At 35.4% G+C, this 26,134-nt stretch overlaps 1 protein-coding gene across 2 annotated transcripts in view; it reads right to left on the bottom strand.

The window, feature by feature from the left end:
* Positions 1–26,134, bottom strand: part of MLLT3 (MLLT3 super elongation complex subunit) — a 285,529-nt gene that overhangs the window by 256,710 nt on the left and 2,685 nt on the right. The window lies entirely within an intron of this gene.

Genomic DNA, 26,134 nt, shown 5'->3' with positions numbered 1-26,134 from the left:
AGTAGAAGTTTTCAGATGAAACTAATACTGCTTTAAACCTACTCCAAATTGATACAATGATCACAGAAAGTACTGAATTCAATCAAATGTATTCTGATTTAAGAAGTCACAACTGTCAAGACAAATAAAAGAAAATGAAATATATAAAAATTAAAAAATAAATATAATAGGGCCTCTCCGGTGGCACAACGGGTTGAGTGCAGCGCTGTGAAGCTGTCTGCAGCCTCTGCAGTGCGGGTTCAATTCCCGGCCGGCCAGGGAGATTCCCACAAGGCGAGGCAGACCTCTCCTGTCTCACCCGCTGCTCCCCTCAGCAGTGTTTTCGGTCCATCTGCCTGTTCTACTCCCTGCTGTCTCTGGTGAATTCTCTCACCTCCTGCACCTCTGACCTGTTCCCCAGTTCTTGTATAAATACATAAATCTTTAAAAAAATATATAATAAAAGAAAATGGTTTATTTGAAATTTTCATTCACATATATAAAGTTCTAGTTACAAAAGTCATTGTAAACATACACTGCCAGACACACTACTATATAAAGTAAGATACGCCTGGCCTAGTACACCATGAAGCATGGCTGCTATCTAGTACTATTCTGCCCCTTACCTGTCATGGTCATGCATTGCTTAACGATGGGGAAAGGTTCTGCATCATTAGGCAACCTTGTTGTTGTGTGAATGTCATACAGATGCAATTACACAAACCTAGATGTATAACATACTATACACCTACTGTATGGTATAGATTATTGGGACCACCATGATATAGATGGTCCCTTGATCCAAAATAACATTAAATAACACACAACTGTACTTGACTTTGACTCAGTTACTTAGACCCTGTGCCTCAGGTTTCCATCTGTAAACCCAGGATATTTCTACATTCTATAGAGAATTATTGTGAAATTTACTGAATAACACATTAAAATCACTTAGAATGGACACAGTAAGCATTTAGTGACTATTAGTTGTTAACTATTTCCTCTCAACTTAGAGTGTCTATTTTTGATGGATGGAAACAAAAGACAAAGTTGCATAGAGTAAAATTACAAAAGCAAACAGCTGTATTTTTATAATTAGGTCTTGTTCAATCTAAGAAACAAAACTATTAATAAATCATAATAGGGTAGTCAAACCACCTGGAATGTTGATACGTACATGATATCAGAAGAGGCACATCATTCACTTTATTTCCTAAATATATAAATATGAAAATACTCGTGTCAATTTTTTTTTTTTTTTTTTTTTGTGGGACCCTCGCTGGCTGCGGGGGAATGAACCGGGGCTGCAGAGGCTGTCAATATTTTTATTAATGAAAGTTAGGCAAACTTAAAAAAATAACAGCTTTATTAAGATTTCATTCACATAACATTTATTCACCTATTTAAAATGTGCAATTTAATGTTTTTAGTATATCTATAAATATGTGTGACTATTTCCACAACTTTAGAACATTTAAAAAAAAGTAACCCTTTATCATTCTCCCTGCTAAAATTCCCCAACCCTAAGTAACCACTAAACTACCCTGTCTTTATAGACTCCCTATGCTGGGCGTTTAATATAATTGAATCATATGTGAATCATTTGATATAACATGGAATCTATGACTGGCTTTTTTGACTTAGCACAATGTACTCAATGTTCATCCACGTTTAACATGTATCAAAATCTCATTGCTTTATATGGTCAAATAATAGTCCATTGCATGAATATACCACATTTTGTTTATCCATTCATTATTTGATGGACATATAGATTGTTTCCACCCATTGGCTACCATGACTAATACTGCTATCCATATTCATGTGCAAGTTCCTGTGTGGACATATGTTTTCATTCCTCTTAAATAGATAACCAGAAGTAAAACTGCTGGGTTCCATGGTAACTAAATGTTTGTTTGAGGAACTGCCAAGGTAGATATACCATTTTATTATGCCACCAGCAATGTGTGAAGGTTCTTATTTCTCCACAGCCTCATCAATAATTATCTGATTTTCCATCTTAGTCATCCTAGTCATCCACATTATACCATCCTAGTGGTATAATGTGGTAAACTCACTATGGTTTTGATTTGAATTTCCCTAAAACTGATGATCCTAGGAATCTTTTCACATGCTTATTGACTGTTTTTTGTTGGGTTTTTTTTTAGATTTTTTGATTGTTTTTGTTTTGTTTTGTTTGACTTTCCATCAAAAACTCTATTTTACGTTTTTAAATCACAGCAAAAGAATCCATCCCACACAGTGCTGTGATTTGAACCCCCATCTACTATATTTATATAAATACTCTGAAATGATTATTTTAGAAATATTGAAAACTCCTCCTGCATCCCAATCTAATCTGAAACTAAATTATATTTACAGATCTAGAAACTCTCCCCCAAATGAAACTTATTTCTGGATTAAATGTCTGACTTCTTTGGCTATATAAACCAAAAAAAAAAGTCATACAAAATATGAAAAAAGATTCAGGTTCAAACACCTTACATATGTAGAGTCAAGTAAACAGCATAAATGGACCCAAATCTACTCAGCTTTAATTTCGGTATACTACTTTATGCTTCCATAAAACATCCATTCTTATATCAACCTCTTATCAACTATAATTCCTAATTAAGTTGTACTGAAATCTATCTGCTTACAAGTTCTTCTCCCCTTCTCCCAAATCTCTGAGCTTTTCAAGAGCACATCAGTCATATTGCTGAACAGATGTATAAATCTGAGCAAGAGGGGGATGAGCAACATGAAGCATGGAAATGCTTCATTCTACCATCATCTAGCTCAGAAAGTCTTACAAATGACTTTAGTTTTGCTTCTACCCCTCTGGTTGATTCACAACCTAACAAATTAATCCTTCTTTTAGTGAAGGGACTACAAGCTCAGCAAAGCACTGCACAGATTACATTCCTCTTCTGATGGGTGACACAGAACATGGCAGAAATGATGCAGAACAAAACAACATTCTGAATTACCAGAACTGATTATTAAAAGCAATTTTTTTTATTTAAGTTTTAGCTAGCCTGCCTGGTAAATATCACTCCTTTAAAACTACACCTTTTTAAAGGACTAAGCCATTTAAACAGGACCCAATAAAGATGATGTACTCAGTACTTCTCCATCAAATCTGGTGGAAAAACTAACCAATCTAAGCAAGTTTCCAATTCTCATTAGTAATTTTGAGTTAATTTCCTCAAAACCAATTTTGTTGCTCCAGACTTCAGATTAGGTGGAAAAAGGGAAACAAAAATTACAGGGAAAGGCAACATGTTCAGTGATCAAGAGATGCACCAAATTTCCATTTATCCAGAAGATACAAATCACCAGAATTTTCTTGATTAGCACCATGCAATGATGACCAATATTTACAAATATGATCCCAAGACAAAGTTCCTCAAATGCTTTTAGGCTTTCTGAAGGAAAATTACAGTCTAAGACATTTAGTAACAGGGCATTAAACAAACCAAAAAAAAAAAAAAAAGTAGAATGAAAGTTACCATGTTTCTCTCCATCACTAGTGACAAACACCATCCACCAACTATTGAGTATTCTCCTGTACCAAACATGAGACTCCTTCTCAGTAGATCAATAGAGAAAGAGAGGCATGATACAGAAGCATAGTATAAACAGTGTAAAACAGTGGTGAGCTTATGACTTGAAGTCAAAAATGCCTGAGTATAAATCTTAGTGTGCCATTTAAAACCAGAGTGACCATCAAAGCATCAGCTTTGAGAGTAACAAAGGACCACAGACAGACCCTGGGCTCTTCCCAGCAAACAGGACATATAGTCACTATAGTCAAGCCATATGGACCTTGGGCAAGTTACTTAATCTTGAATCTTAGATCACATTTGTAAAAAGGACAACAAGGTACAGATTTAACCTTCCATAACTAGAAATTGCTTTCCTACCCCTTTTCAGCTATATTACCCTACATAATATGATGCTAACCCAGAGAGTTCAGAAACTTTAAAGGTACCACACAGTCTGATGAAAAGAAATATAAGAGATGAAAATCTATCCTTGATGATTATTCAGGATGACTTTTTAATGCGTATAATTTCTATTAGACTTTTCACATTTGAAAAAAAATTAACTTAGTTCAAATTCTGACACCTAGGTAGAACTAATCACTCAGAACTTTGTTTCCACAGTTTTGCTTTGCATAGCTTTGTTGAAGCACTCACCTTGTACTGTGATTTTTTTTAACATACCTGATGCCAAACTAAGCACTCCTAGAAGACAAGAACTATTTCTGTTCCTGTTACTCTCAATGTTTACAGCAGTTCCTGGTACACAGCAATTTCAGTGTCAGCTGAATACGTGACCTGGTGTACATCTCAGCCCACAAGGATGGTCTGTAATTACCTATATCAATATCTTTCCCCACCTGAGTTTTCAACCTCCTGAGGAGTAACAGCAATTCAAAATGTTTCTTCTCGATAGAGTGGTTTTTCCCATCTCCCTAAAGGGAATCCATCTTGAAATCCAATTAGGTTTTAGGCTCTTAGGAGATTCCCATTTTTAATCTTTTTTCTTTTCTCAATGCTTCTGACCTTTCACATACTTTATTAAAGTCTGATCCCTCACTACAAGAAAGCAGACAAAGCTGACTGTCCTAATGTGAGAATCACCTATCAGTCCCCACTGCTTTTTTCCTACCCTCAGTGAACTCTCTTTGATCCAATCAGAACTATAGTGCTGTCCCCCACCCCCAACAGAAATTATGGTACACAGACAAAGACCCCTCTACTTACTATTGGCAGATCAGAATCCAATGAGAAAAAAATTAAAGCCAAAGCAAATTAATACAGTCACAATTCGAAAGCACTGAAATGCCTTCAATGGTAAAATGGTTTTAAATTGTGATGAAGCCCCAGGGGTCCGTAAGGCATTTCTAGCGTTTCTTTTTTTTTTTTTTTAAGTGTAGTTAATCACAGACATGTTTGCTTTTTCTCTGCACCGCTGCCCCCAGACTCAGACTTCTCTAGGGGCTAGGAGTTTCAAGGCAAAACAATGAAGCATTTGACAACCTCAAAAGGTCTGAATGACATTCTGGAAACAGTCAAACTTCACTTTGAGCTGCTCATTGAAGTATAGACAAACCCAGATACACCGCCCACCTTGAGCTTGGACTGTACTCTAGGTGAGAGTAACAATTTAGGCATATCATATTCAAAAAAACCTCTGGAGAGCAATACTGAAACGTCTGCATGTCTCTAAAAGCCGCACAACTTACCTGACAAAATCTTAACCCACCACTGCAGTAAACAACCTGTGACCGTTGGCTGAAAATAAAACTTTTATTTTGGAAAGAAAATAATTGCCCTAGCAATTAGCAGATGCCAGGCTAAATAACGCTAGTAAAAAGAGATTATAAAGGTCTAAGATTAAGCTAAAAAAGATGATTTTCACTGTCCCTTCTGGAGATAATTTCTTTTATACACAAAAATAATTTCAATCAAAACTGGAAAAAAAAATTTCAATCAGATGGGAATAAGAAATAGAAACTGCAAACAGAAAGAAGTGTAGTTTCACTGTGAGTACAATATTAAACGGTCTCAAAGCAGACAGATCCTCAATAATGTAGTTTCAATAAAAACTTCCTAAACCCTTTCCTTTTTTGTTCCTTTGAGAAAATGGTGAAGCAATTTGCATTTACAGCTTAGTTCCTGTTTCCAAAATACCCCTTTAACTTTTTCTTTTCTCTTTTTATGGTAGGTATAAATAGCACCAAATTGTCAAATCACAGCTATTTTGTGCGCTACCTATACAAATAGGTCTGATTTCTGGCCAGCCATAAAACAATTACTGCCGAATTCCTCCGGCTCTTTGATACCCAGCTTATCCACAGGGCTTCAAAGCTAGCCTCCAGGACTTTTCTTGGGGCACTGCTGAAAAACAACCTCACCAGAAACACAGAAGATAAAATGTTCCCACTCCTATAAACACACAAAGACATAACTACAGAAGTAAAACAATTCAGCAACATTGTAGTGGAGTTTCTTCTCCCCAAGAGATTTAGGACACACAAGTACTTTGAATCTCTTTTTTACTTTACTGGCAATGGGGGTCTACTAGAATTTCTATCCCTCATACATATGGCTATTTCCCCCCCCCACTTTCAAGCTTCTGAAAATTAGGAATTACTTTGCTTTCAGAGAAATTTTCGTATTCACTAGAATAACTTATCCCATGGGAACTTACTGGGATGGAACGAAAGTTCAGCTTCTTGAGCACATAAATAACTATACAGCACAGTATTTATTCAATGCAGCAAAACTCATTCAAGCTAGAAACTTTGTATGAAGTTAAACTTGGTCAGAATAGCAAACACAAAATAAAATATATGTATGGGTGAGAGTATATTTTGATTGTAAATTAATAAGGCGACTTCTCACATGGCTTATAAAAAATCACTATATTATATGTGGAGTGGCATTGCACACACAAATACCTAACATACAGAGCACATACAGGGTAGCAGCCAGGCTATTTTCTCCGAAGTCACAGCAAAAGCCATAATTCCACTACAAGGAAATATATTCAAAGTCCTATTAGAGAAACTCACAAATTGGCATCTGAAAAGAGTGGCAAATGTGACATGCTTATAAAATCTCCCACTGCCCAGGTACTAATTTTTTTTAATTCTTCCTACCAATGGCAAGCTGCCAAATCAGCTTTTCCTTAACCCTACAGTTGGCAACTCTATCATAACATGCCAGTTAAACAGAAAAAGTGTTTCACATTAGGTAGTTGGTAAACATGTGATTCTGAATTAAAAGTAAAGATGAGATCGTTTCCTTCTGTAATATGAAAGATAATTTCAGATGTATGCATAAAAAGGTCCACATCTGCACTCAAAATGCCTATTTCTCCTCTATCACTTTTAAAACATTAATCCAGATCTGATTTTCGCACTCTTTTTTAAACTTATTCAAGGACTCCCTTTCACACGTTTATCCAAAAACAGAAAGCCAGGTTGTTTTTAAAAATCTATATAATAAACCAACCCTTAGAAGTACATAGTTGAGTCCTTTCAGTATCACCCCAAAACTTACCATTCAAAATTGGAGCCACCTGTTTATAGTTCTGAGCTCAAGTACACAGCTTTTATCTCTTAGGTCAAATCTGGCACCTAACATTGGTACTAAATTCCCTCATAACAACTTGATTATGTAATCTCTCAAATTTAATTATATTTTCCTCTGGATTTTTTAACCAAGGCCAAATGCATTAACATACAACAAAATTCTCAGTGTGAGTGATAAAAATGCATTAAAAGTAACCTTTAATCCATGCTATTAACTGATTTTATTCTATTTTGGCACGTTTGAAGTAACTCATCTAAGGATTAGTTAGGCTTTTCTACACTTCTTTTTATCAGGACTCTACCATTCTTGATTTAGTTTTGAGAGAAAAGGGTTTGCAAAAACTATAATAATCTCACAGCTGGAGATGGCTGGAAAGTCCGTTAGTACCCATTGTACCCTTAATTTGCAGGAAGCCTTTGTGCGCTTCTACTCGTTTTTTTACATGCTGAGCAGTTTTCACTGATAAAGTACTTAGAGACCAGTTATTTTAGATTAATGAAAAGCCCAGTAAAATTTTATGTAAAATGGCTGTGAACTTTCTCTTTAAAATACTGAAATATATCTTCAGTCTTGATTGCGTGAAAACCTTAACCCTGATAATTTGCCTCAATAGTTTTTATGTGAGAAGGTAAAGGGAGTCTTAAAATTTTAAAGAAGTATTATTTTCAAACATAGAAGGAATCCAAAATTTAGACTATGAATTGGGACTGAATGGTTGAAGCCTCAGGGCAAACACACTGATTTAATCACATAGCAGTAGGTTTCAAAATCTTGCCCTCTTCAGTCTTCACAATAAGGTATTCCCCTGCCCTTTAAACCTATACCAATAATGCAAACACATTACATAAAAGGAATCCAACAGGACTGGTACTTTTTAACATTATGACATTAATTTCAAGAGTGGATGGTATTGCTCTAATTCTATGATTACCCAAAACAAGATTTTAAAGTCAATGACTTTGTATTTTCTCAAAACTTTGGGCCACTAAAAGGACATTTAAATTTCCAGTTATCATGGATTATAAGCAAAACTCAATTTTCACAATATCCTGAAGATCTTCAGATACATAAAATCTAGCTTTTAGAAATCTATTGACATTTTTTAATCTATCTAATTGCAAGCAAAAATGTTGATATTTGTCACAGTCCAAGGCATGAAACCATTTTATAATAGAAAACTAAAAAATACTCATTTTCTGCTATACTACCTTCCTGTAAACCATAAATTCAAATCACAATCATGGAGATTCATATCTAACACAGCAAGGATATCATTCATATCAAAGACAGCAAATATATCTGCAAAGCAGAAGTGACAGTGTCTGAAACTAATGGGGTTAAACAATTTCTTTTGTGAGGCCACTGGCAAAATCTGCAGCAGCTGTCTAACTTTGCCTTTAATGATCATAGCAAAAGCTCAAGGAAGTGATCCAATACAGCACTGGCCTTTAGTAACCAGATCGTTTCTATTTCATTTTCAGCCAAGGGAATGGATAATAAAAACAAAATTACGCTTCAGACAGTAAGTTTACTTGACAAGCTAATTTTTACCAACCTTTAACTTTTGTTCATATGTATATCCATAGAGCTATTTCTTTTTTGCGTGTAGACAAACACCTTTTAAATACTAGTGACACAAGATAAACTTCAGATGACCATGACTTCTTTAAACCCACTTACAAAAACTACTGGAAAACTTTTTCGAGGACTAGTTTTAGCTATTCAAGGAACTTTTAAAAAGGCACTGAGTCACTGTTGTAAACTACTGAGTCACGGATCTTTGATTCTGTCAGTGAAGAAAACTACGTCATTCCTAACATTTTATATATGATTGAAAACGGAACAATGACTTTATAAAAGCAACAAACTCATTTTTCAAGGATTATAATTTTCCATCTAAAGCTAGTTACATTTTTTAAAACAAACAAAAAAACTCTCTCATCATGCATCATCTTCCAGTTATTACCAATACATCTGAGATAGCTACTCCTAAATGTTTCCATACTTAGTTGGTGGGGAATAGGCATTTCAGACATAAAACTGACAAGACTTACAGATATTTACTTTAAATAGAAACCCAACATTCTTTAGAATTTTCTGAAGAATGTGAATAAAGGAAACAACTAATCAAATCAATGACCCCACAAAGACATGTCTTCACTTTGGTTAATAACTACAGGTTGATACCAGAAAGAAACCTGAAAATAATTTTAAATTAAGTTGGGTAAGAATAGGTATGGCTGTGACATTCCCCATTTCAATATATATATATATATATATATATATATATATATATATATTTTAATAGAGGCATGTTTTATTTATTTATTTGTTTGTTTTGTTTATACATGCACTGGGTACAGTCAGAAGCGCGGGAGGGTGAGAGAATTCACCAGAACCAGAGCGGGGAGCAGAGCAGGCAGAAGGACCGAAGTACACTGCTGAGGGGAGCAGTGGGCGGCAGGAGAGGTCTGCACGCCATGTGGGACCCTCCTCCGGTGGCCGGGGAGCAGCCGAGAATCGAACTGGCGCTGCAGAGGCTGCCGGCAGCTTCGCAACCCAGCACTCAACCGCTGCGCCACCGGGGAGGCCCCATTTCAATATATTTTTTAAAGATTTATTTATGCATACAAGAGCTGGGGTATTGGCCAGAGGTCTGGGGAGGGGAGAGGATTCTCCAGAGACAGAGTGGGGAGCAAAACAGGCAGATTGACTGAACTACACTGCTGAGGGGAATAGGAGCTCAACTGGAGAGGTCTGCTGTGCCATGTGGGTTAGCTACCTGGCCAGGGATTAAACTAGGACTGCAGAAGCTGCTGATAGCTTCATATTGAGCCCCCAGAAAGCCCCCTAGATATTTTAAAAGCCCCCTAGATATTTCAAGTAAATTGATTTTTTTTCAAGTACAGCTGCTTAAAGAACTATTTTTTTTTTTTAAGATTTATTTATTTATACAAGAACTGGGGTATAGGCCAGAGGCACGGGAGGGTGAGAGAATTCACCAGAGACAGAGCAGGGAGCAGAACAGGCAGATGGACCAAAAACACTGCTGAGGGGAGCAGGGGTCGAGACAGGAGAGGTCTGCCACTCCATGTGGGTATCTCCCTGGCCAGCCAGGAATCGAACCAGCACTGCAGAGGCTGCGGAGAGCTTCACAGTGCTGCGCTCAACCTGCTGCACCACCGGGGAGGCCCTGAAAGAACTGTTTTTTTTTTGTTTTTTTTTTTTTTTTTTTTTTTTTTAAAGATTTATTTTTATTTATTTATTTATACAAGCACTGGGTACAGTCAGAAGCGCGGGAGGGTGAGAGAATTCACCAGAGCCAGAGCGGGGAGCAGAGCAGGCAGAAGGACTGAGGTACACTGCTGAGTGGAGCAGCGGGCGGCAGGAGAGGTCTGCACCCCATGTGGGACCCTCCTCCGGTGGCCGGGGAACAGCCGGGGATCGAACCGGCACAGCAGAGGCTGCGGGCAGCTTCGCAACCTGGCGCTCAACCCCTGCGCCACCGGGGAGGCCCTAGAACTGTTTTTTTAATGGCAATCTTAATCCAGTATTTAATTTGTAATTCCAATCTTGTTTACTTCCATAAAGATTTGGGCCAAAGCAATTTCAGTTAAATTTCAGGTTTGTATATGCTTATGCTACAGGTACTTGATATAAACTTATGATAGTTTTTCAATTTTAACAGATCCTATCATTTAACAATATCTCAAGAGAAATACGACTTCAACCATTTAACATTTTTAAATGACTACCAGGTTTTAGTTTCTTAAAGGAGAAAATGTTAAATAAAAGCAAAAAAAAAAAAAAACCCCACCTATGAACACACATACAAATAGGTATTACTGAAAATATGAATGACTTGATTGATTCAAAAGGTAGATCCCAAACAGATTAATATGTGTCACTTCTGGGGATTTAAACAATAAATTCTTCAAATAAAGTTAGATAAACTGGTTTGCAAGTATATAAAGATACACTTTAATAACATAAAGCTATCTGTATTTTCTCTCTGACTTGGGAATTTAACTGGTTATGTTCAATATAATACACTCAGTGGGTCTCAGAGCCCACTGCCTGTAAAATCTCCCATGGAGATTCAAGACCACCCATTGAAAATAGTACAACATTATTGCCTCAAGCAAGAAGCTGGTACATAGGACTGGTTATTCAAGTCTTTTAAATACTATTTTATTGAGGAATTGTGGGAGGTAGGGGTGGAGGGGAAGGGGGATTCATGAGTGGATGAGTGGATGGGGGAGGAAAACTCAAAAAACAGTAATTTCTAAAGCAGAGGTCCCTGTAGTACCCTCACTCTTCATCCTACCCCACTTCTTAAACAGCTACATAAACAGAGTAATAAGTGCTAGATTTCTGAGAGAGTTACATTATATTCCATTTGAACAGGCTACAAAGTACTTTTATTTGAAGCTGCCTCTCCTCTCTTATAAACAATTTTACTCCACACCAATTTCAGACAAGAGAAGATGGCTAGGGAGGTGGGAGGTGGAGTCAGCAAAAATTCACTCAGTGTCTTTCATGCCTTAAACAGTTGATCCAATAAAGATCCTTTGGAGAAAACTCTATTTTTTTCCTCCAAGTAAGCAAATCATACAGGAGGGCTTTTCTTTTCTAGGGTAGTGCACCCTGTCTCTTTAAATTCCAGGCCTGCCCTATTTCCCACGCATTCAATGAAAGCAACACGTTTGCTGGCCTCCAGCCCACAATGTCAAGTAGTTTTCTTGCTATTGAATTTCAAGATTATTCTTTTGGATCATTTGCCCTTTAGTTTTAAGCACACCAAAGCAAAAATAATGTCTTTCTACAATAACATAAAGAAAACTCTGAGGTCTTTACAAGTCTACAAGTAGAGAACACCTTGTCCTTTAGTCCCCCTTTCACTGCAAAATATGCTCCCACTCCATATGCTTCAAATAAGAGGCATTTATGCATTATTTTGGTCTGTCCTACAATAAAATTCTAAATGTATTCACTTAATTTAGTGCCAAATTTGGAATTCCTAGCAATGTGTAATATTCAAACCAAATCTCCATACTGTTCAAACTCTCAAGTCTCCAGTTTGATCCCCAGAATACTAGGGTAGAATTGGCTTTAACGGAATTACTTTATTTTCTATATTTGCAGTGAAGACAGCTACATAAATTAATTTAATAATAAAAAGAGCAAGCAAATGTGCGCGCTGTAATCACAGTACAAGAGTATGTGTTCCTCATTCCCATATACACCTTAATCCTGAAGGAAAGAGTCCTGGCCACTCTCAACTTCACTTAAATTCTCTTGCCAGGAATAGAAATGGTTAAATATAAATGTATCAACAGAACTAAATTTAATAAGTCCACGGAAAATAATGACATTCCAAATCCTAGCAAACAGAACTTAAAGTGGCAATTTTATTCAAGTAGATTTAAAGGAAATGCTCAGATCACAAATAACAATTTTTATATCTTACATTCTAAGATGGAGTTAATCTAGAGAATTATAATTTAAGAATTTTATAAAAGCAACTAATACAAAAGTGAAAACGAGACTTTTTTTTTTACATAGAGTTTTGCTACGCATTTGAACATGGCATATTTTTAATGGTTATTTTTTTGAATGCTAAAATGTTTTCCCATAGATCATAATATCATGGACTTAATCAGAAAAACTTTAGGTTACAAGAAGACCTTTTATGACAACTCAAATTAATTCTCTCATTTTGAAGAAATATTATCTTTTGATCACATTTGAGGAATACTCATATCAATCTACCAGCACTGTATACAAAACATACAATTAATTTTTCTTAACATCTCATTATTTTGTAGCCTATACATGAAATATTAAAAACATTTTAATGCTAAAACGTTTTTGTATGTTTTTGCAATTATGCATGCAGTCTCCATAAAAAAAAGAATCACTTCTTTCCCTTCAAACATTTTTGCCTTGATTTGGGTAGCTGTTTTGTACTTTGCATTTCTCATAATTTAATACTTAACTTCCAAATTATGTATATAAAGACTCACAAACTGAAAATTGGTCTTTATATCCAATTATAGATCTGTCCTACTTCTAACACTATCACCATATACCTAAACATGATAGAGTCCTTTCATTTGTAGTCAATCTTTTTAAAAGATTTATTAATTTATGCATACAAGAGCTGGGGGACAGGCCAGAGATGGAGGGGGTGAGAGGATCCACCAGAGACAGAGTGGGGAACAGAACAGGCAGACTGACTGAAATACACTGCTGAGGGGAGCAGCAGGTAAAACAGGAGAGGTCTGCCTCGCCATGTGGGTTTCGCCCTGGCCAGCCGGGGATCGAACTCATGCTGCAGAGGCTGTGGATTGCTTCATAGTGCAGTGCTTAACCCCTTGCACCACCAGGGAGGCCCTATTTGTAGTCAATTTTTAAAGTCAGATGTAGGCTGGGGAAAATTCCCTAATCCTACACATCAAGATAAATATATTAACAAAATTACACTTGTCAATACTCACAAGGAAAAACAAAGTCAAAACTTTTCAAAACATTCCTACTTAGTACAAAAATGTATACTATACTGAAATGTTAAACATGGTTGCCTTTCTATCACAGAGAATATCTTATATGAATCATAAATCAGGCTAATGGGATTTTACAACTTCAACACAACAGTAATTGTTCAAAAAGGTAAGGACATGATTTACATGTTATCTTTAATGTATACAATCAACTAATGAAACATTTGGGCATATATTTATAGTAACATTAGAGGAAAACACTCAAAATGACAGTGTTTAAATTTCAAATAACTAAATATCAAAATGTCCCCTGTGGAACACATTCCTGTTTGTTTCAAAAGAGATTACTTTAAAAAAAAAAAAAACTAAACTAAAAAGCACATTGTAAATATGTTCATATGTACACTTAAATATCTACTTTTACTTTTACCTAATGTGTGCATTCAAGAAAACTAGAAAAGTCCACCAAATTTTATTGGTTGTAAGAACTTCTTGGCACAAGGGGTTAAGCATCAGCACTATGAAGCAGTCTGAAACTACTGTAACATGAGTTCGATCCCTGGGCAGGGAGGTGACCCACATGGCACAGCAGACCTCTCCTGTCTCGCCTGCTGCTCCCCTCAGCAGTGTTTATTTCAGTCAGTCCGCCTGTTCTGTTCCCCACTCTGTCTCTAGTGAGTCCTCTCTCTCTCTCTCACACAAACACACAAACACACACATACACACAAACACACACACACACACCTGGCACCTCTGGCCTATACCCCAGCTCTTGTATGCATAAATAAATAAATAAATCTTTTAAAAAAAAATTTTCTCATATTCCACTTCATAAAGATAACTTTTAACAATTTCTTATAGTTTTTTCTTCACATCTTTATACTGATGCATTTTTATCTTTCACACAATTCTCAAAATGTGAGCAAAGATAAGCAATTCTGGTTTGGATATAAAGAAAATGGGCTAAATCAAGTACTAAAATCTATATGATGATAAACCAAAAAAAAGAGCCTCCACAAAACTGCAAGCTACTGTGGAGCCTCTACAACAGAAAAAAAAAAAATCACATTTTGGCTGCTCTCTTTAAAATGTCTGTATTTGTGTATTTTTTTAATTAAATCCTTAACTCTAGTCTGTGATTCAACAATTTCCTTTAACAAGCTGGAAGGCTAACCAAAACTATTTTTCTTTACCCAAAATTTATGTAACACATTGCAAGTAAAGGGTTAAAAGAAAATGTACTTTTCAAGAAAATATCAATTAAGTGTCTAAATTATTAAAAAGCAAACCCTGCAAGTATGTTGACTGACCAAAGATTTGTTCTACTTTCTTCTAATCTGTTCACATGATAATGTAAGCCTAAATCCCAAATTATTCTATTGATAATAGAAACACAAGTCATTTCTAAAACATCATACTTCAGAAAAGCAAACTGAGTAACAAAGTATCAGGGGCTGGTCTATGGTAAATGAAATGAAAAAAAAATTGATCAACTTTCATGAACAAACCCATAAGAGCCATGTTTGCAGAAAGTTTCAAATAAGTACAAGGTATCTTGAGTTCTTAAAATACAACAACCTACATGTAACACTGGATGGTTAGTATAAATGGCACCAAAATGATCAGAAAGCAACATCTCATAACCAAAATTTAATCACCAATTTGTTGAATTACCCATGTTATATTCTACTTCCTGCATACAGCGCCACGTCTTGACTCATTTTACTTGCCATTAAGTGCTCATTCCCCATTTAAAAAAAGGTAAAAATCCAATATACTGAGTGTTCACATCAACATTTTGATTTTTTTTTAAATCATCCTCCCATTAGGATACTGATGAAAAATGAAATACAGCATATCTCTTGTCTAACACGATAACCAATATACAGTTGCTCTTTAATAAATGGTAGCTATTTCATCATTATGAAAACACTAGATCAATAACACCCTCAGCATTATTCTTTTTTGAAAACTGAAGAAAAATGGTATTTCAGAGCTGAAAAAGCTCACAGTTTACTCATTCTAAACATAGCCCAGTGTCTTTGCTATTGCTAAATACTGCTGCTACCAGTTATTGGAATATAACTTACTCCTATTTTTAAAGTTAAAAGGCTAGTTGTGTTTCATGGATTAAGTAGTGGAAGAAAAAAAAAGCAGACCTATCCAAGTGTCTAGTATTTTAAAAAGCATCAAAAATAGGTGAAGAATAAGGAAGAAAAGACAGAAAAGGAGAAAAATTCAATATTGCCGCTAACATAAAATGCATTCTAGAAAATGTGATTCTCAGCATACAATGTTTCCTGCTAAATTCAAGTAATGATTATATTTACACAAAGTCAACTATTAGAGGTACACAAGAAATGTATTTCGAACCAAACAAAGGGTCAGAAAAAAAGACAAAACTCGCAGTCAAATTATAGAATGAAAACATAGTTTGGTGTAGGATTAAGGGAATAACATACAGCAGGAGAGGAGTCAAAACAGGGGAGGGAAATATTGCACATAAATGAACAACGATGGAACAAAATAAAAAATAAACGTGTTTCACAACACTGGGTAATAACTTGCCACTTAGAGGAGTGGAAGGATTCAAAAACGCTTTCTGACTGGGAATATCTATCTTTGTGTTGTAACAGTGCCAAAAGCATCCAATGTCTAGACACTAAATTGATTCAAGTTTCCACTAGTATCTATGGTGATAATAACATAGGTCCAGTCTCATCTGATGTATATAACTTTAATGCAACATAGTAGGAATGACAGATACATTTACAAGCTGGGCTGACTTAATCATCTGACTCAAGCTCCATATGATGAGGAAAGTCCCTTCCTACTCCTTGCTGCTATTTCTGTATAAGTCATACAACAAGTATCTCTGATGAGACCATCTGCAGCTATTTCAACATTTAAAACAACTGATCCCCCCAAAAGCAACCAAATCGCAAGTCTAAACATTTTTTCCCCATCAAGAGTCACCATATAATAACTGTCTATAATGTAGGAACAGGGAAGGAAATCAAGAAAAGGAAAAAAAAAAAAGTAAACTAGATAAGTATTCAATACAAATAAAATGCTCATTATTTAGCAATATATTAATGAAACATTTAGGGTAAAAGGTAGGCATGATTGAAGTCTAAAAAAAAACCTTGTTTTTAAACATTCAACATGTTATATTTATCAAAATAAATAGATACCTGAAATAATCTGATATTAATTCCCCCCAATACCACTCTGGGAAAGAGGAGAAAAAAGAAGGCATAAAACCCACCCAAATATTTAAAGGCATTATGCAGACTACCTTTATACCTAAACACACTGACAGGCAAGTAACTCTTCCTACTTTCTAGGATACTGCAATTATTATTAATATCTTAGGAAACGTAACATATATTTGCCTTTTAAAATCAATATACACACAGTATTTGGCCTAGTATTGATGGGGCAAAAAATAATTTCTGCTGGAAAGGAACAAAGAAAAATACCTACTTTTTGTCAAAATTAAAATATTTTGAATTTTATTTGGCTCTAGGATCTTCCTACATGGTAGAAGCGCTAATTAAATTCAACTGATCAACTTTATATCACATCAATATTATTTTAAATAAATGGACCTCAGAATTAAGTTCAAAATAAGCTATATATAATTGTCTTTAATAAAAAGTGATAGTCCCATTATTATATCCAAAAAGGTTAATTGTTAACTACTACATACCAATTAAATCACATCCAAATGCAAGCCTTATCTTTTTAGAAATTCGGTATTAGACTTCCTCAGGCCACAATCACTGCAAATTTATCAAACTTAAGTTAAAAGGATTAGGTCAGACAACATTATTTCTTTAAACAATGTTTAGCATCCTTTACGGAATTACAATCCTACCATGTGGTGAGGAGGTAAAATATCAGGGGATACTGACCATTCAATAACAATTTTCCCTAATGATTTAATCTCAAAGGAAAACCTTAAATTAATCCACAAAATGAATTTGATTTTGTCTGAAAGTAGCTATAGAACTTTTTCCTTTTAAACAGCATCTACCATGGTTACCACCACTTGATTAAATCCTAATCACATCTACAAAAGCAGTTATTGCTGAACATTTGTCTACTAAGTGACTAATTATTCAATGTTTTAAAAGAAAACATTTGTTACTGTTGATTACAGTTATCTTTGCACTGTCACTTTTCTGACTCATTGTGTCTACCTGCATGATCACTTCACATTTCTAGGCTTCTGATAAAAAGTAAAATGAAAGGGTAAACAAAGATGAAGAATCTCAAGTATCCTCTCCAGTTCTAAAAGACACAAGCACATTGAAGGCAAGGACCTCCTCTTCCCCTTATTTTTATCTCCCCCAGTCTTTTTCACTCCATACTAGACATACAGATTATGTTGGTTAAGTGCATTACCATGCCCACAAACTATATTCTTAAACAAAACCTCAAAACCAGAGAGGAAAACAAAACAAAACGGATCAAAACTTGACAAAATTAAAAACTTGTGTATAACAAAAAGATACCTTAAGCTGCATGAAAAAGTAACAAAAGTGGAACAAGAGGGCCTCCCCGGTGGCGCAGCGGTTGAGCGCTGGTTGCGAAGCTGCCCGCGGCCTCTGCGGCGCCGGTTCGATCCCTGGCTGCTCCCGGCCACCAGAGGAGGGTCCCACATGGCGCGCAGACCTCTCCTGCCGCCCGCTGCTCCCCTCAGCAGTGTACTTCGGTCCTTTTGCCTGCTCTGCTCCCCGCTCTGGCTCTGGTGAATTCTCTCACCCTCCCGTGCTTCTGACTGTACCCAGTGCATGTATAAACAAAAACAAGCAAATAAAATAATAATAAATAAATAAAAACATGCCTCTATAAAAAAAAAAAAAGTGGAACAAGAGCCTCTCTGATGGCGCAGGCGGTTGAGCTCCGCACTGTGAAGCTGTCTGCAGCCTCTGGAGCGCTGGTTGGGTCCCAGTCAGCAGAGGAGAAACCCACATGGTGCAGCAGACCTCTCCTGTCTCGCCCGCTGCTCCCCTCAGCAATGCTTTCAGTCCATCTGCCTGTTCTGCTCCCTGCGCTGTCTCTGGTGAATCCTCCCACCCTCCCGCACATCTGCTGTACCCCAGTTCTTGTATAAATAAATAAATCTTTTTTAAAAAAAAAGTTTCAACATAAATAACAAAGGATTAACATCCTAACACATAAGGAAAAGACAAACATCGCAAGAGTGTGTTTTTTAAAAGATAATTATAAAAGTCAATAAAAAGGAAGTACAAATGGTCACTAAACATACAGAAAATGCTGAACCCCACTTAGATCCAGAGAAATGGAAATAAAAAAAAAAGATACTATATTTAACTAAATATCAAAAATAAAAGGTTTTAAACTCCCAGTGTTAGCAACCATGCAGAGAAATGGTAGTCATTTTCTGACAGAGGACAAACTGTCACAACTACTTTGTAGAACAATCTGACAGTATTTAATACAAATGAAAATGTATCTACCTATAACTCAACAACTCAAATTCTAGCTTGATATACAAAATCTTGTTCATTTATACAAAGTAACATGTACAAGGATGTTCACTACCCAGAAGAGAAAATGAGCAATCTCATATTCCTTCACAGGAGAAAAGTAAAAACACAGCTTTTTTCCACAATGAAATCCTAAACAGAAGAAATTAAAGGAAATGAATTGACTCTCTATAGATAAAATGTGGAAAGATTTAGAAACATACTGATTAGGAAAAAAGGCAAGATCCAGAATTATTCACTCCTGAACATGTTCTGGAATTAAAGAGTGGCAATGATGGCACCCAATAGTCACACTTTTAGAGGGGTAAAATTTATGGAACATGACAAATTTCAGTTAAAAAAAAGGAGGTCACCCCAGTACACTTTACATGAAGATTTAAGATATAACATTATCATTACTTGTAGCAAAATGTACAAACGTAGATACATTAATAGAATGGAACAAAGGCTGAAGAGTTAGAAGAAAAGGCTGAAGTATTTTAAAACTTTAGCTGCATCTCTAATACTGATACTGCTAAAATCAAAATAATCAAAGATGATAAGTGTATACATTTGTTCATTCTTGGCACTGAGAATTTGAATGCTTGTGGTGTCATACTTTTGTATTTTCCCAAACTTTTTTGTTGAGAAATTTTAAAATGTGGTCATAATTGCAAAAGGTATAAAACAGTGATACCCCAAAAGCCAAATGGTAAAATACACATATATAAGAAAAGATATAGGCATTAATAATCAAATATGTGTAAATAAAAACAAGGTCTCTTTTCATCCAGCAAAATGGCAAATGGTTTTTAAAAATAAAGCCATTAATTCCCAGTGTTAGCAACCAAGTGCAGAAATGGGTTGTCTCCCATCTTCTGGGGAAGTATATTAATGGCAATCTTTTTAAGGAAAGTTTGGTAATGCAAATGTAAAAGTTTGGTAATATCAAAATGTAACATCTATACATCTTGACCCAACTACCTCCCCTATAGAAATTTAACACAAGGGAATTAATAGAAAAACCTTAAAAAATGAATGTCAAGGATGTTCATCATAGCATTAATCACAAAACTAAAAACAACAGAAACTCCAAATAAAGTATAAAAATCTATATTCAATGTAATTTAGCAATTCAAAAAGATATTCTTCCATACTCATATGAGGATAAGAATGTTCCTCTGTGCTTTCTCCCCAGCTCTTAGGAGTATTATAGGTACATAGTAGGAGCTTTCAAAAATGTCTGGTGAATGAATTAATGCTAATTAATATTAATATTTATGAATATGCATAATTTTTTGCCAAAATAGTAATTATTATAATCTATGAGTAATATTCAGGTAACCCCTTTCTTTGTATTTCTATGGCTTTATTTTTCCAGAATAAACACATCTATAAATTAGAAAAATAACAATTTTAATCTGCATATAAAAAAAGGTTACTATATGCATTCTTCATAAAAGTTGCACTATACAATTGTACAATGTAACTTCTCAACCTCCATGACATCTATAAGGTCTTTTTTTAATGTACAAATTACTTATAACATCATTAATGGGAAATTATTTTAACCAAAGACTCTTTAGGTAAATAATTTAACTAAAGATAAATACAGCACTATAAACAAGAACAAAGAGAACCAATATAAGAGAATAAAAGATTAAAGCACTAGAATATATATTCTGAGGAACAGGATGAACTAAAGCGACTCTGGCCAAACAAAATTGTTTTGCAAGAACAATAACTTGGGCCTCCCCGGTGGCGCAGCGGTTGAGCGCTGGGTTGCGAAGCTGCCCGCGGCCTCTGCGGCACCGGTTCGATCCCCGGCTGCTCCCCGGCCACCGGAGGAGGGTCCCACATGGCGCGCAGACCTCTCCTGCCGCCCGCTGCTCCCCTCAGCAGTGTACTTCGGTCCTTCTGCCTGCTCTGCTCCCCGCTCTGGCTCTGGTGAATCCTCTCACCCTCCCGCGCTTCTGACTGTACCCAGTGCATGTATGAACAAAAAACAAACAAACAAACAAATAAATAAATAAAACATGCCTCTATTAAAAAAAAAAAAAAAAAAAAGAAAGAACAATAACTTATATCACTGAGATAAGAGAATTTTTCTTTCTATATAATAGCTACTTTGAGGAATAAAGATATAAAATCAAAAAGAAAACATAAAAGTCAAGGAAAATATTAAAGAAGTCTATATTATTTCTCTTAGGAGAAATATGAAACATGTTTCAGAGATCACAAATATCCTAAAATCTGGTCAACCAAGATCCAGTGAAGTTCAGTAATTACTTATGTAATTGGTATAATTTTATTATCATCTCCGGATCTCCCCGAATAGCCAAGTTTTCCAAGTTCTTTTTTAAAGACAAGTCAGTAAGAGATAAAACGCAAAAAAAGTTCCACATCTTAAACCTATAAAAGCTGTGGTAAGTTATAAATGATCTGTCATAGATGACGAGAAGGAATCACTGAAGGGCGAAGGCTGGTCCAGGGCAGGCAACTGGAAGGAAATTTCAAAGAACCAAGAGAAGGAACAAAGGATTCTGAGAGTAAAATTATGAAGCCCACAGTCTACCTCAAAGAGGTAGTTCTACAGAGGGTCACCTAAAATAACAGATGCGTAAAAGTCATCTACATAATGCAGATAACACCATGAAATGGACAGTGACATTAACTATAAAACATATCCAGGAAAATCAAAGTTTGGATTTCCAGTTTTTGAAAAAAAAATGCTAGGTAATAGTTACAATGGAAATTGACCATGTACATACCTTAGAAGATTTGTCTTTTTCTGTTAAATGAGTGTTTATATTAGCAGCAATTATAATTTTTTAAAAAACTTCCACACATTAAAAGGATAATTTCTCTGTGCCATGTTTAATGCTGAATGTTTTAAATTACAGGTTCTCTGAGTATAGCCCAGAGACCCCAGGATTCCCAAGACCTTTTCCAGGGATTGGTAAAGTTTAAAGTATTTTCATAATGACTCGAAAATGTTAACTGCCTTTTCCACTCTTGTTCTTTCATGAATATACAGTGAAGTTTTCCATCCACTGCATGTGAAACATTTAAGAGGATCCAGTTGTCTTCTATTACGCAAAACATTAAAGAGATTTCACCCAAAAGAAAGATGAAACAATGCCACTCTTCTCACTTCTTTGTTTAGAAAATATTTTTCATTAAACTAATATTTTATTATTACTATGTAATGAGTGGGTTACTGTTTAAAAAAAATTAACAAGTAATTTAAAATGTTTAAAATGTCTCAGGTATAATCTCTAATACAGTAAATATTAATAGCTATAATTTACATAGAAAAAGACTGTTAGAATCCTCAGTTGTTAAGAGTGGATGGTCTTAAGAGCAGTTTGAGAACAGCTGATTCATATTTAATCCACAACTTATCAGGTAATGTTCCCTCTGTCATCATTCCCATAACACAAAATGCAAATGAAAAAACAGACACCAGTAATTTGCCCAAGATCATGTCTCTTAAATCATTATTTGAACACAAGTCTGTAATTCCTAACTGTGACTCCTTCTCACTATTGAGAAATAACATGTACCCCAAAATAGTTAAAGAACACTTTTAGATAGCTACATACCAATCCCCGTTTAAAAGGCGAATTTCTATGTTGGGTCTTTATTCTTTGTATTCAGTCTTAAAAAGCAATGGAGGGCGCACTACAATGCTTTAAATATATAGAATTAACTTTATTTTAAAAAATCAAGCATCAGAAAAATATTCTCCCATCACTGTCAGTACCCTAAGTACCCACTGAAGAAAGGTATTGGTAAGAACTTGGTACCCACTCAGCTCAGCCAGAAGGTATTTATGTATACACATACACATAATACTTTTTATCTGTATAAGTGCATCTTAACTGGGATTCACACTGATTTAACAACTTGCCTTATTCCACTTAATATCTCTTGAAGATCTTCCTGCATCTGCACAATAAGTTCACCTTGTTTTTTAATAGATTACCATTATTCAACTGTACCCAAGTGGTCCACCATAGATTGCTTCCAAATTTTGCTACTAAAAAAACAGACACAAGAAACATGCTGTATATTTGTGTAGTTGTGAAGTCAGAGCTGTTGGAAAATTTCTAGAAGTAAAATTACTGGGTCAAAGAATACAAACATTTAAAATCTTAATCGATTTTGCCAGATGTCCTCCAAAATGTCCTTGCCCAACTGACATTCTCACTAATACATGAGATTTCCTCTAGCAATTCAGTTTTTAAGTGCCTTGAAAATTATACTTTACGCTGCTTCAAAATGAGAGGCAATAAAATTGTTCTCACTGGTCATCTTAATTCCATACAGAACCCAACACAAATCTTGTAACACTAATTGAATATATCAGTATGGTCACCCATCTTTATTTTATCTTTAAACCTTTTAAATACCTCAGAAGAAAAAATATGCCACATAATATCTTCAACTAGTAAGTCCTCAAATTTCAGATACCCTGATAAAAAAGTTATCATAATTATTTCAAAAGACTATTAACGCAAATCAGACCTACACGATAAAGCTTAAATACTTAAATCAAAGGAAAGTTGTAAGCGTGGATTGATTATGCTTTATCTGCCCACTCAAAGGACTAAGGCTACAAATAAAAAAGTTATCAAATCACACCAGTGGCCAGATTAGCCTACATAAAATACTAAGCAACAGATTTCATATCATAAATGTCAATGGAACAGATTGCAATAGTAAAGATGGCTGTAATTGGAAAGAAAGTTCACTCAAACTCACATTGTACAGAAAATGAAAACATTAATATTTTAAATGAAATGTTTTGAATGTGAGTATTCATTTCTGTCATATCAGACTATTATAAATCTTTGGTAGTAATAAATAAAATATGGTCCTCTGTTTTGCAAGTAGATAATCTTAAAATGCTTTATACTCTGACCTGCCTATTCTGTAATGGCTAATGGATATTTCAGGCTTCACTATTTCATCAGAATCTCTTTGCCAGGATTTTGCGCTTAAGTTTTCAATTGACAAGTCTACAGCACATCTTTCGGACATAGTAAAACCTCATTAATTCAAGTCAAATTAGCCCAATTCTGAAATGGTACACGTAATTCTCATTGGACAACAATTTGAAAATGCTGCCAGTTCTTACTCTACAAGTTTTTATAATATTACTGTGAAATAAAAGAAATCAACTTAAAAATCAATTCACTTTTCCAAACCAAAGATTTACAAACTAAGGTCTCATCTTTCACATGAGCTGAGCAGTTCATCCTCAGTTTTAAGGTTCACCTTTGTTTAGAGGCAACTGTATGTGGTGAAAATGAGTTAACTTGTCATTATTACAGTTATTTACTATTTAATTTAGAGTATGTACATTTCTCTTAAATATCTTTTAACTTGCAATTTCTCCCATTATCACTTATAGATCTATAATATCACAAAGACAGAACCTTAAAACCTATAGAAGCAAACTTTGAATTGCCTGGCATTCTTATATATAATCTGATGAGATGGAAGAAGTTTCTAAGCCAAAATATAAGTCCCAGGATTAAGTGGCATGGCTGGTGTTACGTGAATTTACAACTAACTATTCCCAATGAACAGAAACCTTCTCCTGCAATCTGAATCATGTGTAATTACAGTATGACAAGGTCTCTCCTGGGCTATGTAAACTGGCATTTTTCCCAGGACTTGTCACATCATGGGAAGCACACATAACAAATAAAAATCCAAAATTAAACATTTTAAAACAATGGCTTATAGACTACATAAAGAAATCCTACATTTGAGAATAAAATTGAAGAGTCAATCCAACTAGCAGACATCTCTCACTAGAGACATCTGAGACGATATCACTGTTATCAAGCAGGTTACCACGCCTAGCAACAACTCCCAGGTGTGGGCTATGTGGGCAGCACCTTCCTGCTTTCCCCAGGCTGGACAGAAAATCATTAAGTATGGGAAATGGAGAGAAACATCACCATGCACACCCACTGCAGCAGAGAAACAGTAGTGAAATATTGGGAAGTTGAACATCTTTAATTTCATAATGCCAATTTGTTGATTGTCAAGGTACCTGCACAAAGTTATCTTAAGAACTACATCTGACAAGTGCCTTAATTTTCCTAATATAATAAATATTGCTTTTTTTTTGTTATGTGCATTTCACCTCAAAGTGAACAGCAGCCAAATAGTCACAATAGTGTGTACCAATGATCCTAGGAGGTGGTTTCTTTTGTTTAAACTCCTCTGCAGCAGCTCCTCTGAAAGGGGAGAGCAAGATCCCAGCAAAGGATGCTTCCTTCCCTACATACCTCATACACTGACAGAAACTTGACAGTACTCATCCGTATCACAGTTTCCAGGAAATATGAGCTATAATATCCCTGGCTACATTTTGATATACAAGGCTAACAAAATCTAAATGTTATTTCCTATAAGCCATGCCAATTCCCACCCCCTATTAGAAGCTGGATTCATTTCTTAGCCATCCAGCAAAGCCCATCAAATTCAACTGTTCAAGTTTTTCAGAGGCACTATAAAACAAACCACTAAAAACAAAACATACCATCCTATGCCCCATAGCAAGAGCTCTGGGAACAAATATAAGCATCAGTACAAACGTCTGCCATCTCTAAGGCACACAGTATTTCTCCTTTCTTTACATCCAGCCCCTGGATGTTCAATAATTTCCACATAGCTCTAAGCAGAAAGGATTTATTATGATGTTACTCTTAAGAAACTGCAGGAGTTCTAGATGCCAATAAAGATTATGGATCAAACAGAAGATAACTACTAACCATTGTGTCGACTTAGATAAATAAACCTGCTCACAAACAAAGCACCTTATTGTATTTGTACTGTTACCTCCACTAATCCAACTAAAACAACCAGACAGTAGCTTTCCAGAGGTTGAAGAGAACAGAAATCGGGATTTCTTGAGCCCCCTACAAATTTCTTTTAAAATAGCACCTCCTTTCTTTTTGTTCCAAAACTGTCTTGTCCCTAATGTTTGGAACTGTAGAGGCTGAACAGGATTACGCAAACCAGA

This window comes from Talpa occidentalis, unplaced genomic scaffold (genome assembly GCF_014898055.3).
Source record: "Talpa occidentalis isolate TD23 unplaced genomic scaffold, MPIMG_talOcc4v2.1 talOcc4.7, whole genome shotgun sequence".
Lineage (NCBI taxonomy): Eukaryota > Metazoa > Chordata > Mammalia > Eulipotyphla > Talpidae > Talpa > Talpa occidentalis.
This window is presented reverse-complemented; position numbering and strand designations above follow the sequence as displayed.